The sequence below is a fragment of the Capsicum annuum genome, chromosome 5, assembly GCF_002878395.1.
Source record: "Capsicum annuum cultivar UCD-10X-F1 chromosome 5, UCD10Xv1.1, whole genome shotgun sequence".
Lineage (NCBI taxonomy): Eukaryota > Viridiplantae > Streptophyta > Magnoliopsida > Solanales > Solanaceae > Capsicum > Capsicum annuum.
The window spans coordinates 30765728-30779276 of NC_061115.1; positions in this window are offsets into that span (position 1 = coordinate 30765728).

The window sequence follows — 13549 nt, forward strand, 5'->3', positions numbered from 1 at the left end:
CATACCAAGTAAATTTACCTAGTTTGCTTGTATCTGCTAAGTACTTTTAGTGCATACACGTTCTAATGTCAAGTGCAATAAGTCACACATTTCATATTTTTTATTAGGCTAGTAAACTCCTTTTTTTATTTTGTTATATCACTTTCACATATTTGTATCAAAAGAAATTGCAAGGCTCGTACAATCAATAAAATTGTATTTCACAAAATTTTTACCATAATGTAACTTGTCAAGAAAAAATTCACCACAGTCTATAATATTTTTCATTTCAAGAATGAATTTATCTCATTCAAATATTTAATGTCAAATGGCTATTTAACTTTTTTATTTATTTGATAACACTAATGTCAGAGTCAAATTAAAGACATCAAATCATATGCAAAATAATAATGACATGTGATTTGTCCTAAGAATAATACATGCACTTGTAACACTTTATTGTTGCAAAACATTCTCAAAAATATAAAAATCACATTTATCATGGTGACTTTTTCCACGTCTCATTAGCCCCCACTATTTTGAGAATTTAACAAAAATAATTTTTTATGAAAAGTACCATCATTCTATTCATGAAAATATTAGGTAATTTTTTATTTTACCTTTCCTCCACAACAAGAAGAAATTTTCTTATCTTTCGTTCGATTGAGTTGAGAAAGTAGAAAATATTTACCTTTCATCTCTTTCCTTCCATCTCTTAAAGAGACTAGTGACGTTAAGATTTTGAGATCTCCATCTTGATATCCATAATTTTTTTAATTGCAACAAAACATAAATCTCCTTAAAATTGTTGGTGTTATTTACCATAATTGAAATAGATTATAGTTAAAATAAAAGTGAATATAAAATATATAAATAAATAAATAAGATAATCTTGTTATTGGCTGATGCGCGGATATCTCACTCTCTTTAAAAAGATTCAAGCTCACTGCGGCATAATCTACACCGATCCAATAGTATATCTCTTGACTTATCCCATTCAGGATACAACAACTCATCAATGAAGTACAACTCAAGCAACTCCGAATTCATTGATGAGTCCAAACCTCCACCATAAGAACGTCTTCCTTCAACATATATAACTTTCTTTTGTATAGTGGATATAGTTGGAGACTTAGAATATTTCTTTGTCTCAACTCTCGCTTTCATTACTTTTACCTCACTATATACTACAATATTTTCTCACACATAACATATTTATCTTGTATAAATGCACCGAAGAAGATATTTTTATATAGGGGTAAATTTTCTTTCACAAATAAATGTCAAGAATGTGGATTGCCATTTGAGAATTTGTTGGGCAATTAGTAGGAGATAATGACATCGTGGTTACATGAGTTATATCAAAATATTTAACAACATTCTTGTTCATTTATACTCACTATTACAAAAATATAATGTGGTGAGTTATGAGGATAATGACACCACTTTATCCACTTTATGCCTACTAATTGTCGTGCACTTCAATATATTTTATTTTAATAATAAAATGTACCAACACCACCTCCCCCCAATTCTTCTCCGACTACCTCTGCTTATAACGATAAGTTTTTTGATGAAATAAGTGAATTGTGTGTTTCTGTGTGATTTGACAGTTTTATCCCTTTTTGTAGTTGCATTATGATATTTTTGGAGTGTGGGGGTGATTTACATGGTTTCCGATGTATTTTGGTACTATTTATGCAATATTGTAATTTTTGATAGCTTTGAAAGCCTTATTTTGGACTTATGTGGATATCTTTTGATCTGTATGATGAATGACTAAAACAAATATTTCAGCAGCTCCGGAATAACAATTTTAGGCTAGGTAGATCTTTGGTTCGGGTCCCATGCATCCGATCTCATTTTGACCTATTGGTTGAAAAGTTGGAAATATGAGTGTGAGACTCACATTTGATCGAAATGACTTCGGATGAAAAATCTGACTTCTCCAATAGATCCAAAATATCGATTTTAGAGTGGTAACCTATTTGGTGTGATTTTATGGATTTTAAATCTCCTTTCGACCCTCAGTTTGAAAAATTATGATTTTGGGTTTTGGGGGTTAACTCTGTGAAAATGATTTTTTTTTTGGCAATTCGACTTCGCCAACGCATTTGGAACATCAAATTTAGTGTGGTTTTATAGTTCATTTGAGTTCATCAAACTCCGAACGAATTCCGAGCACCCCATCGGAGATCGGATCAAACTAAAAAAATAACTTGTTTCCATGTCACAACCCGAACCAGAGCCTGGCCGTGATGGGTATCTCAAGTCCCAAGTGGACCGAAGATCACCCCCTTTACCTAACCAAACCAACACAAAACCCTTAACTGTCGAATGAATTCCGAACATATAACAAGATAGCACATAACAAAACTAATGATAATTCGTAATATGTCAATACCAACCACTGGTAATCGGACAACTGTTCGTCACCAAAATAAACAACCAAACCACGCACGTCCACAGTAGACCAACAAAGCCTCTACTTAACCAAAGGTCAATAAAATATCGGTACATGCCCCCAACAATAGCCAAAACCAATGCCCGATAACTAGTCGACGCATAAAAAAGAAACCACAATGTGAACTAGGGTCTTTCGAAGGATAGAAGCTCACCACTTCAATCTGATTCGCTAGCTGATCCTGAACCAAGTCACTAAGCAGGAGAGGTGGAAGTATTGCCAGTTCCTGCATCACGTGGGGATACTATGTTTCAAGACGGTTAGCAGTTGAAGTTTAGCATATAACTCAGGGATAGAGCAACAAAATAATGCCATAATAAAAATTCAAACCAAAATACAACATTCAATGCATAATATCATGTGAAATACCTATACATCTATATAATACCACATGCTTAGGTAGGGAACAAGGCTTAACATGAACTTCAAAAACCTTAACCTGGGTTGTGTAGCTTGACCGTCATAAAAAAATGCACCCACTGGCTATATGGGCCTAGCTCTCCCCTAGCTGGAAGGGTCCTAGTGTGTAGCCACACGAACCAGAGAATATCCATATCCGTATATGTCTTTGTGGAGGACTCGAACCTCCCGGAGTAGTCAAGGTGACTTAAGAACCAATATATACAATATGGGGGACTCGAACCTCCTATTTATATATTCAATATGGGAGACTCGAACCTCCCGTTCATTTAGACACCCGCACCGGCTATCGTGGTTTACAATGTTAGTCCTTCAGACCTGCATTTTCATGGCCCGACTATACATCCCACTTTTAAGCCTAATTTAAATCATTTAACATGCATTAACATTTATTAAATCTGGTTTACATACAGGCACCCCGTTGGTATCGCCAGACTAACCCTACTTGCAAGCGTTCATTATGCCATAACAATAATTTCATTAATTGGGACTCAAACCTATTGTCCAGACATGGACATGAAGTTAATTTAACATTTGGGACTCAAACCCATTTAGAAAACCAAACCCCAAGGTTTTAACTCAATTCAATTTATGGCCACCAAGGACCTTTCAAAGTCATTCATCAATCATTAACATTCTTATGCCAAAGCCGTAGTACAAAACACAATTTAAACTAGTGACAATTTCATTCTCATTAGCAATTTTACAAATAGGTTAAAGGCATGCCATTATCAAAGCCAAAAATCATCAAATTGGGGGTTCAACTATGAACCCTCAATTAAATCATCATTTTCATGCACCCACGTGTGCAAAGCCATAATTAAAACATGCATAATTACAATTTAAAACATAGAAAACAATATTCAATGGTATGCATTATTTAATGGTATGCATTCAAACCCCTCAACCTTAGCTTCAAAACCACCATTAATGACCCATGAATAATGCTTTAATCATTATGCTATTAGCAAACTAACAATGAGGGAGGAGTCACATCCCTGAATTATGAAGATCCATGGAGAGAATTTGACTCTTGAACCCTTAGATGGCCATTTTGGAGAAACCCTAGCCAATTTTCCTTGAGAGGATTTTGGGAGACCAAAGAGAATGTTTAATCTTATAAAGTATGGAATGAATGATCAAAAAGTGTTATATGGACGTGGGGCCTTAAGGGTTTTAAGTGGAAAATGTCCAAAGTGCCCCCAGCTTAAAGCTGTATAAAGTCGTTCTTGGTTACGAGTTGACCTTGTGACTCATCACCACATATACGACTCGTAGCTATGAGTCGTATCCTAGACCCACCTATACAATGTCCATCTTATGACTCCATGATCCCTACTCGTGATATGACCATACGAATTGTATGGTCTACTCGTATGTAAGACAGAATCCAAAGAGATTGACACTGGACAATATACGACTCAATCCTACCACTCGTAGCTTGGTTTTACTACTCATAGTGAGTCACTCATACTCAGAGTAGAACCTAACCAATTACATACTGGTTTGGTTACGACTTGGATCACCATACGAATCGCATGGTGAGTCATCAACAGGGCAGTGAACTCAAGCTCATAAAATCATCAAGGATAAAAAATTCAAGGCATTTCAGTATCTTCCCTCCTTTAAGATCATTCGTACTCGAATGATGGGTCAAGGCAATACAAGCACTATTAGACTCCATATAGATAGAGACGCTAGATTTTCAACGCGAACACTATGGCTAACAACTCCAAGTCATGAGTCGGATAGTTCTTCTCATGAACCTTTAACTATCTAGATGCATAAGCGACCACCTTATTATGCTGCATCAAAACACAACCCAAACCAACCTGAGACACATCACAATAGAGCTGAAGTCAACTTATCTTTCAGCTTCTCAAAGCTACCTTTGCAAGACTAGAGCTGAAGTTAACTTATCTTTCAGCTTCTCAAAGCTACCTTTGCAAGCATCAGATCGCAAAAACTTTACCTTTTTCTGAGTCAACTTGGTCAGTGGAGAACCAATAGAAGAAAAGCTTTCCACGAACCTCCTATAATAACTGACTAATTCCAAGAATCTTCGAATATCGACTGGAGTCGTAGGTCTAGGCTACTTCTTAACCACCGCAACCTTTTGAAGATCCATCATCATCCTCACACTAGACATAACATGACCCATATAAGTCACAACATTCAACCATAAATCATATTTAGAGAACTTAGCATACAACTGTTGATCTTTCAAGGTCTGCAATACAATGTGGAAGTGATTGACAAGAGCCTCCTTACTCTTAGAGTATACCAAAATATCATCAATGAAGACAATCACGAACAAAATCAGAAACTGACAGAAGACCTTATTCATCAAGTCCATGAATGTCGCAGGGGCATAAGTCAAGCTAAACGACATAACTAAGAATTCAAAATTTCCATATCGGGTGCGGAAAGCTGTCTTAGGGATACCCATCTCTCTAATCTTTAACTGATGATACCTGAATGGAAGATCGATCTTAAAGAAGAACTTGGCACCCTAAAACTGATCAAATAGATTATCAATTCTTGAAAGTGGGTACTTATTCTTTACCGTTACCTTATTCAGTTATCTATAATCAATAGACATCCGAAGAGAACCATCTTTCTTACGCACGAACAAGACAGGTGCTCCCCACGGGGACACACTAAGACGGATGAAACCCTTGTCTAAGAGATTCTTCAACTGTTACTTGAGTTTTTTCAACTCAACTGGAGCCATTCTATACAAAAGAATAGAGATAGGACGAGTGTCCAGAATAAGATCAATACTAAAATCAATCTCCCTATCGGAAGGGACACTGAGAAGATCAATAGGAAAACCCTCTGGAAATTCACTAACCACGAGAACGAATGTAAATGAAGGACTCTCCGCGAATCTTTAACCCAGACCAAATGATAGAGACATCTCTTGAAAATCAATTTTCGGGCTTTAAGATACGATACGAACCTCCCATTAGGCTCTAGGGAAATTTTCTCCCATTCAACAATTGGTTCATTAGGGAATTTAAATATGACCTTACAGGTTTGGCAGTCTAAGGAAGCATAGCACGAGTGAAGCCCGTCTATCCCCAAAATAATATTAAAGTCAATCATGTCTAACTCTATCAGATCCACCAGAGTTTCCCTGCCATCAACAAATACCACATACCCCTTATAGACTCTTCTAACAACCACGGAGTCACCCACTGGGATAGACATAGAAAAAGGATCTGAAATACACTCAGGACCAAAACTAAAATGTACAGCTACAAATAGGGTCACATACGAGAGAGTGAACCCTGGATCAAGTAAACAGCACACATCATGGGAAAAAGAGTTTCAACAAACCGATAAGGACATCAGGAGATGCCTTAGAGTCCTGATGAGAAGCAAGAACATATAAGCAATTTTGTCCAGTGCCGGTACCAGAAACAGAAGCAGCACCCTTTGGTGCAAGAGTTGATGAAGAGAAAATAAGAACCTTATTGTCCCCAGAAGCAACCCTAGAAGGAAAATCACGCCGCATATGGACAATCTGACCACAGTTAAAACATCAGTTTCTCCTCTTCTCACATTAGCCACGTTGCGGCTGACCATAAAATCTGCAAGAAGGATATAACAAAGTAGACTGAGCCCCACCAGCCTGAGATTAGGAACCCTGTGCCTTGTACCCTCCATCATGCTGAGAAAAATAATCACCCGATGGCTTCGGGTAAAGAGTACTAGCCGTAGATAAAGAACCAAAATTTCCCCACTTCTTCTTAGGCCACTTTCCCCCATCTCTACCACTCTGCTGGCCTCTAAAAAATCTAAATTTCTTACTCTCTCTCACCAATCTCATACTGCTTCTTATTTTTTCCTCAACCTACGGCATATACAACACAAGCCTAAAAATATCCATATCCTTGTTCAACAAGACAATATTACTCTCCAAAATTAACTCATGGGATAACCCAGAAGCAAATATACATATTCTAGCTCTTATGCTAGACACTAAATCAGGAGCATACCTGGACAACTGATGAAATTTCAAGGCATACTCCTTGACTGATATCCTACCTTATCTCAGATTCACAAATTCTTTCATTTTTGCCTTTCTCAAATCCTGAGGAAAAAACAATTTAAAAGGGCACTAGAGAAGTTATTCTACAGTGCAGAGTTTGCATCATCTCCCTTGGATTGTTCGCACTCCTCGTACCACTGGTACGCCACATCCTTCAATTGGTAGACAGCAAAATCCACACCTTCAACATCTGTAGCATGCATAATCCAGAATATCTTCTCCATCATCAATAAAATCTTGAAGATCCTTCTCAACCGTAACACCAGTAAAAGTTTGAGGACTCAACCCTATGAATTGGCCAACCTTTGTGGCCTCAAAAGATGGATTACTATGTTTGGACTGAGAAGCTACCAGCTGAGCCAAAATATGAATAGACTAATGAAACTCAATATTTATCATATCAGCCTGAGGTGATCGAGGAGGGCTAGAGGGAACCAGTGGACTCTAGGAGGGCAATCAAGAACTGAACCCCTAGACCAGGTTTGAACCTCAAAACCAAGATGAGTCCAATCAATAGTGTCCTAAGTGGAAAAGAGGAGTTTCCATGAGCTTCAGATCATCTGAGTGGCATGATCTGAAAAAGTGAGCTAACAAGAATTAAAAGAATTCAAGACTTTAGACTCTATAGCTCAAAGTAAGACAACAAAAAAGGGAAATATTCCTAAATATCTCGTAGCCTCTCTCTTATAAGTGTAGTGTGCTACACACCCATAAAAGAGATTCTACTTGACACGATTTTGTGGACACCCAACTGACTATGAACCTAGGGCTCTGATACCACCTTTGTCACGACCCAAACTAGGGCCTGACCGTGATAGGTATCTCAAGTCCCATGTGGACCAGAGATCACCCCATTTACCTAACTAAACCAACACAACACCCTCAATTGTCGGATAAATTCTGAACATATAACAAGATAGTACATAACAAAACTAATGATAATTCATAATATGTCTATACCAACCACCAAAAATCAAACAACCATCCTTTAATAAAATAATTAGCCAAATCACCCAAGTCCACAGTAGACCGACAAAGTCTCTACATAACCAAAAGTTAATAAAATATCATCACATGCCCCCAATAATAGCCAAAACTAATGCCTAATAGATAATCAAAGCATAAAAATAAACCACAATATGAACTTGGGCCTTTCAAAGAATGGAAGATCACCACTTTAATCAGACTCGCTAGCCCATCTAAAATCCAAGTCACTGAGCAAGAGAGGTGGAAATATGGTCAGTTCCTGTATCGCGTGGGGATACAATATTTGAATATGGTTAGCAGTTGGAGAGCTAGCATGTAACTCAGGGATAGAGGAACAAAATAATGCCATGATAACAATTCAAAACTAATAGAACATTCAATTCATAATATCATGTGAAATATCTATACATATGTATAATACCACATGTTAGGGTAGGGAACAAGGCTTAGCATGAACTTTAAAAACCTTAACTTGGGTTGTGTAGCTTGACCATCATAAAACAAGGCACCCACAGGCTAGATGGGCCTAACTATCCCCTAGCTGGAAGGGCCCTAGTGTGTGTAGCCACACGAACCAGAGAATATCCATATCAGTATATGCCTTTATGGGAAACTCAAACCTCTCAACATAGTCAAGGTAACTTAAGCACCAATATATAATATGGGGGAATCGATACTCCCATTCATATATTCAATACGGGGGACTCAAACCTTTTGGTTGTTTAAACACCTATACCGGCTAGCTCGATTTCTAGTGGTAGTCCTTTGGACCTCTACTTTCACGGCCCGTCTACACATCCTGCTTTTAAGCCCAATTTAAATCATTTGATATGCATCAAAATTTATTAAACCTCATTTACATACAAGCACCCCATTGTTATGGTCATACCAACCCCACTTGCAAGTGTTCATTATGCCATAACAACAATTTCATCAATTGAGACTTGAACCCATTGTCCAGACAAGGACATCAAGTTAATTTAACATTTGGGACTCAAAACGATTTAGCAAACCAAACCTCAAGGTTTTAATTCAATTCAATTTATGGCCATTAAGGCCCTTTCAAAGTTATTCACAATCATTAACATTCTTATGCCAAAGCCTTAGTTCAAAACACAATTTAAACTTGTGAAAATTTCATTCTCATTAGTGATTTTGCAAACAGGTTGAGGACATTCCATTATCAAAGCCAAAAATCATCAAATTTGGGGTTCAACCATGACCCCTCAATTAAATCATCATCATTCCCGTGCACCCACATGTGCAAATCCATAATTAAAACATGCATAATCATAATTTAAAACTTAGAAAACAATATTTAATGGTATGCATTCAAACCCCTCAACCTTAGCTTTAAAACGACCATTAATGGCTCATAAGTAATGATTTAATCATTATATTTTTAGCAAACTAACAATGAGGGAAGATTCACATGCCTGAATTACGAATATTCACGAAGAGAAATTGACTCTTGAACCCTTAGATGACCACTTTGGAGAAACCCTAGCCAATTTTACCTGAGAGGATTTTCAGAGAGTAAAGAGGCTGTTTAATCTTGTAAAGTGTGGAATGAATGACCAAAAAGTGTTATATAGACGTGGCTCCTTAAGGGTTTTAAGTGAAAATGTCCAAAGTGCCCCTGGCTTAAAGTTGTAAAAAGTCGTTCTTGATTACGAGTCGATCCCATGACTTGTCACCACATCATACGACTCATAGCCTTGAGTCGTATCCTAGACAGTGAGTTAGATACCTATACACTATCCATCTTACAACTTCATGATCCCCACTCATGACATGACTATACGACTCGTATAGTCTAGTCGTATCCAAGACAGAATCCAAAGGGATTAACACTAGACAACATATGACTCAACCCTTTCACTAGTAACATGGTCTCATGACTCGTAGTGAGTCACTTATACTCAGAGCAGAACCTAGCCAATTACATACTGGTTTGGTTAAAACTTGGATCCCTAGACCCGTAACCACACATACGACTCATATGGTGAGTCATCAACATACTAGTGAGCTCAAGCTCAGGGAATCTTCAAGCACCAAAAATCCGGGGTGTTTCATTCCAGCTGGTGCATAGTATAAAAAGCAACTTTTTACTTCTTTTTTGGCCCATTTTGTCCATTCTTTCATCTTTTCTCTTGAGAGTTAAATCCTAAAATGTTGTGAGAGCTTAAAAATGAAGCTTGTGGAAGCTTCGAAAGCTAGATTAACATCTATTTCTTGATTCTCTTACGAATTTAAGGTAAAAATTCACTATTTTCTTAGTAATTTCTTAATTAATTTCTCAAAATCCCAAAAATCTTAGGGCTTGATTTTAAACCCCAATTTCACTCATTTTTACTTGAATAGTATTTTAATCTTATGATTACTTATTTTTCATCAATTTAACTTTCAAACAACTCTAATTCTTGATTTCAATCCGGATTTCAAAAATTTTACCCATTAAAGCTTAAAAATAGTTTTTCTTTGATCTGAATCTCATTTTTGACTCAATTTGACTTGGGTTTTTAGTTGTAAGTTCCTAAAAATATGAAAATATATTTTTAAAGTAAAGTTTTGATTTTTCCCCTTTTTTCAAAAACCCATTTTGGGAGTCCATTTTGATCCTAAACAAAAAATAGTCAATATGAGTGTTGTTGATTTTGTTTTGATGCGTATATTCCATATTAGATATTTTTAGTAAATTTTGGAATCTTTCATGAAAATTAAGGTCACGGGTTCAAAGTGTAACATATCAGTTTCGACTTTTGAGCTAAGTTATGGCTTAACTCTTTCAGACTGGGTTGGGTAGTAAATGATAATACAAAATGCATGTTAAGGGTGGTAACTAATCATGAAAAATGGCTATATATGTATTGTGTCCGTATGGAGGCTTATATGAAATATAATTGTTAAAATTAGATATTATGTGGTATGTGTGACCGTGTGGGATCCTATGTGATGTTGATAGCCTTAAATATATATGGATAATTTTGTTGTTCTATTGAAATGTCTGATGTGGTACCATTGGTGTATTGTGATATATTCATGCTTATTGTTATATGAGACATGTGGAAATTCATGGATGAAACGAAAATGATGAGTAAATATTGGACGTGGTTGTGGAAATATATTATTATGATTGGTTGTAAAAATACTCATTATGATTGGTTGTGAGCATTACATCCTCATATTATACTCATTCATGAAACATTGATACCTCTGTAGCAACACCTTTTTAAAACCCTCCCCGAGGGATTCGTCGGGTAAGAGATATTGTAAGACCTTTAAAATCTTTTCCGAGGGATGTGCCAGAAAGGAGATATGAGATGTATGGATTGTATATGGGTCGATGAACCCTCCATAAGTCCTATGTTGGGAAGATTTAGCTTTGTAGGTTTATATAGGGATTGTTTGATGATCTCGGAGGTTGTGCGGTGACTTCGTGCGTCATCATCATTATCATATACATTGCACTTACTTTATTGTGTTTATGTTTTGTTGTATTGTCATATTGACTTGTCATTTATGTATTTATCTTACCTTCCTTTACTTGTATTTGATGATCTTGTATCTACATATTCTCCCTTGTTCTACTTATATGTGATATAATGCATACTTGTGTTCTATCTTGGTGTGTTGTTGTAATATATGTGATATATTGCAAGCGGTGTGGGCTACCTTTGTAGGATATTTTTTAATTTCAGGTGATGTGCCCTTAGTGCGTAATTTGTATGTTTTATTTTTTACTTTGCTCGGTCGGCCTATGATACCCACTAAGTACAAGTGGACCGTACTCACTCTTACTTCACCCTTTCGGTGTAGCTTCAGGTTTGAGTGCAACTTATATTAGTTGATTTTTGGGCGCCGATTACTCAAGGTAGCGGTTGGACATTCATACGTCTAGAGTTCACCTCTTTCTTTCTGTATTAGTTATGTCTTTATTAGTATTCGGAGACAAATGTTATTCCTTTGTGATTATTTTTCTGATGTATTTGACTCTTGAATTGTATTAGTAGTTCTTACACTATTGACACCTGGTTTTAGGCATGATCGATATTTTAAATAGGTTATTTCTGCATTGTTATGATTATTTGTATGGTTCGACTTCATTCTAGAAGTCTTACCTTGGGATATTTCTGTCTTTTCTTTTTTTATATCAGTTTGGGTGATAGTCTTACTAGTCAAGGTATGCCGCGACAAGTGCCATCATGACCCTCATTTTTGGATCTGTGACACTACCTCTCCTAACTCCTGCTATAACTTACGTCTCTTACCTCCCCATTGACAAATTTCCACATCTAATCTTTACATATCTGAACCATCTCAACCCACTTTTCATGTCTTTTTAACCATGAAGGTCATTTTCACCTTATCCCATATAACTTTTTTCTTAATCTTATCTCTCCTAGTATGTCCACACATTCGTCTAAGCATTCTCATGTATATTACCTCTATTTTTTAAATGTGGTATTCTTAATTGACCTGCATTTGACCCATATAATAGATTTGGTTTAATCACCACTTTATAGAACTTATCTTTAAGCTTTGACGACACATTCTTATTGCATAATACCTAGATGCAAGCCTACATTTAACGTACACTGTTCCAATACCGTGTGCAATATCATCATCAATCGCCAATCTCTTTGAATAATGGACCAAGATGATTGAATATTGAATCTTTCTCTGTTAAGTATGACTGGTGCTTCGATCTTTATTTTCACCTTCGCTTCCTACGATAATTGTAGAATTTACACTCTTAAAGTGCTTCGTTTTAGTCATGTTTAATTTGGAGCCTTAAAATTCTAGGGCCTCTCTTCAAATTTTCAGTCTATCATTAACTTGAATGTGTGTCTCACTAATCAATACCCTATCATTTGTGAATAAGATATACCATATCACTTCTCTTAAATGTGTTATGTCAATATGTCCATCACTAAAATAAAAAGAAAAAGGCTAAAGACTAATTCCTGGTAAAACTTCATCCCTAGTCAAAAAGTGTTTGAGTCACTTCAAATTTTCCTAACCCCAAATTTCGACTTCATCATATGTGTTCTTAATAGCCCTAATTTATAAGCACAATTTTATACTCCAAATACTGTCAAAGGATCTTTCTATGAACTTTAACCTATACCTTTTCTAAATCAACAAACACCATGTTTGGGTCTCTAGTTTTATCCATTATCAACCATTCTTTTGAAATATTAAGTCCAAGGCATTTGGATCGTCTACATAAACAAATCGCAACTAACCTTTTTCTTTTTAAAATGAAAAATGTTGGATAAGAATAAAAAAATAACATGTCCCTCATTGAGTTTAGTAATATAGTAATATTTGACTTATATATTATATTAATGAGTTATAAAAAACATACTATTATATTAATGAATATAAAAAATATTACAACAATAGTTTTAAACTATTTAGTTTAATAAAGAAGTACTCTCTTATTTAATTAACAGTTTAGTTTTTTTTGTTGGTTAAAATTAAAAATAGAGAATCTAATGAATTTGATTACATAAATCTTTGAATGTAGTACAGTGAGAATGCGCGTGCGCATTTATTTTCTTCTGGTCAAAACTAACCATTTTAATTTTTGTCGACATTGTTTTATTCTGTGGAGTACATATAAATAAAAGTTTAAA